This window comes from Triticum dicoccoides, chromosome 4A (genome assembly GCF_002162155.2).
Source record: "Triticum dicoccoides isolate Atlit2015 ecotype Zavitan chromosome 4A, WEW_v2.0, whole genome shotgun sequence".
Lineage (NCBI taxonomy): Eukaryota > Viridiplantae > Streptophyta > Magnoliopsida > Poales > Poaceae > Triticum > Triticum dicoccoides.
In genome coordinates, this window is record NC_041386.1 from 310,897,738 (window position 1) to 310,900,583 (window position 2,846).

Sequence of the window (2,846 nt, forward strand, 5' to 3'; positions counted from 1 at the left end):
TCGCCGCCCCTGCCGCGGGAGCCCGCCGCCGAGGAGCGCCGCGCCCGCGCCGCCCGACCTTCCTCTCCGCCGCCCAAAGCCCGCCGGCGCCGCCCCCGCTCTTCTCCGGCACGGGTCCGCCGCCGCCTGCCTACTCGATTCCGGCCGATGATCCTCGGGAGTCGCGCCACTGCTACAGTACACGCGGGCTAGATCTGGATCCGGTTTCGTCTCGGTTGACTTTCTTTGCCCGAAACCCTAATAATTTGCTATGTTCATCATGTCGTATCTCCTCATCCTTAGCTCCGTTTTGGGCATATAGCATATCAAAATGTTCGCCTCAGAGAGCACATAATTTCATTCCATTGCATCATTTTCATTTGAGTTCATCTTAATGCCCGAAATGTTGTTAGAAGAGTGCTACTTGAGATATTTGTCAGATCTGCTGCTCCATTTAGATATTTGTCATTTTTTCCATGATTATAGTGTGCGTGATATGCCCATGAGCTCTACATATGTTTTGTTAAGGGTTTTTCCATCTTTCCAGAGGTGCAACCCATGTATTTTTGTGATGGGTGTGGTGACTAGCACAAGCTTGCAAAGTGGTGCATTTTGTTAATGCTGATTTCAGGGACTTAACATTTCCACTAATTCCTTGGACTGTTTATCTCATATGGCCATATGTTCATATTGTTTCCTAGTGATCCGTGCCTCTTTTGAGGATGATCAGTAAGGATGTTTTGTTAATATTGTAGTGCTCTATCCATCCATGTCTTTGTTTGCAATTATGTAGCACCCTAGCTTGAGTCAATCGAGCTCTACTTTTGCTATTTCGTGAATCTGGGCAGATTGTCTACTTGTTAGCGATTTTGCCGATGATGTTCTAGTTGATCCGTGCAAGCTATGCTATTGTTCTTGCCATGTCTAGCTTGAATTTTGTGTATTCTTGATGGGTGTATGCTTAGTTTGTCATGACTTGCTCTGTGGTGAGTGCATCGAGCTCGTAAACATGCCTACTTGATATCTGTTTCAGCATGCTCCAGTTTTCACTAAGTCTGAGAACTGATTATGTTTTTGCCATGTTCACATGCTTGTAAATGGATTTTCTGATCCCTTTTGGCTCAAGGTCACTAAGGGACTTTTGTTAAGCTCTTTGAGTAGCTCCATGCCATGCTTTACTTTTCCATGTTCAGGTCCTGTAGCATATAGTTTTGCTGCTCCGAAGAGTGCTATCTGATCTGAAATTCCAGACAAGTGTTAATTTCACTAAGTCTGATATATGTTTACCATTTGCATTTTTGCCATGCTTGTTTGAACCTGTTAATGGATGAATTGGCCGTAGCTCAGTGCTAGACTTTTGTTAAGAATCATGAATGCGTCCCTGCCATGTATTTTTATGCCATGTTTGAGTGCTATAGCATGTTCATCTTGTTGCATTTAGATGGCTACTTGCTGTAAATCGCAGAACGTGGTCATATTTGAATTGCTTGCCATTTCCAAACCGTAGCTCCGATTCCGGCGTTCTTTATATCGTTTTCAAGCGATTTCATCTCATCTTTCCATTGGCAGACTTATATTTCCAAGTTGAGGCCAGGTTAATGCATTCATTGTCACATCTTGCATATGCATCACATATTGCATCCCGCATAGCATACCATGTTTGCATCATATTGTTTGAGCTTTGCACATGGTTGATTGTGTCCTTGTTGCTTGTTTGTCTTGTTTGGGTAGAGCCGGGAGATGAGTTCGCTAATGAGGAGCCCCAAGTTTGCTTTCGAGGATCCAGTCAACTCTGACAACTTTGCAGGCAAGATGATCATACCCTCGAAATCACTACTATCTTTGCTTTGCTAGATGCTCGCTCTTTTGCTATGCCAATGCTACGATGCCTACCACTTGCTTTCAAGCCTCCCAAATTGCCATGTCAAACCTCTAACCCACCATGTCTTATAGCGTTGCTAGTTGCAGGTGAAGATTGGAGCCCGTTCCTTGTTGGAACATTATTTACTTGTTGGGATATCATTATATTGCCATGTTATCTTAATGCATCTATATACTTGGTAAAGGGTGGAAGGCTCGGCCTCTCGCCTAGTGTTTTGTTCCACTCTTGCCGCCCTAGTTTCCGTCATATCGGTGTTATGTTCCCGGATTTTTGCGTTCCTTACGCGATTGGGTTATAATGGGACCCCCTTGATAGTTCGCCTTGTTTAAAGCTTTTCCAGCAATGCCCAACCTTGGTTTTACCATTTTCCACCTAGCCTCTTTTTCCCTTGGGTTTCCGGAGCCCGAGGGTCATCTTATTTTAAACCCCCCCGGGCCAGTGCTCCTCTGAGTGTTGGTCCACCTGTCAGCTGCCAGTGGCCACCAAGGGCAACTCTGGGCTGGCCTACCCATACCTAGGACAATCTGAGTGTGCCCTGAGAAAGAGATATGGCAGCTCCTATCGGGATTTGTCGGCACATTCGGGCGGTGTTGCTGGATTTGTTTTAACCTGTCGAAGTGTCTTGAAGAACCGAGGTACCGAGTCTGATTGGAACGTCTCGGGAGGAGGTCTATTCCTTTGTTGACCATGAGAGCTTGTCATGGGCTAAGTTGGGACTCCCCTGCAGGGATTTGAACTTCTGAAAGCCATGCCCGCGGTTATGGGCAGATGGGAATTTGTTAATGTCCGGTTGTAGATAACTTGAACCCTAACTTATTTAAAATGAATCAACTGAGTGTGTTACTGTGATGGTCTCTTCTCGGCGGAGTCCGGGAAGTGAACACGGTGTTGGAGTAATGCTTGCGCAGGTTGCTCTCTAGTTTCTCGCTCGCGCTTTGCCTCCTCTTCTCGCTCTCTTTTGCGAACAGTTTAGCCACCATATATG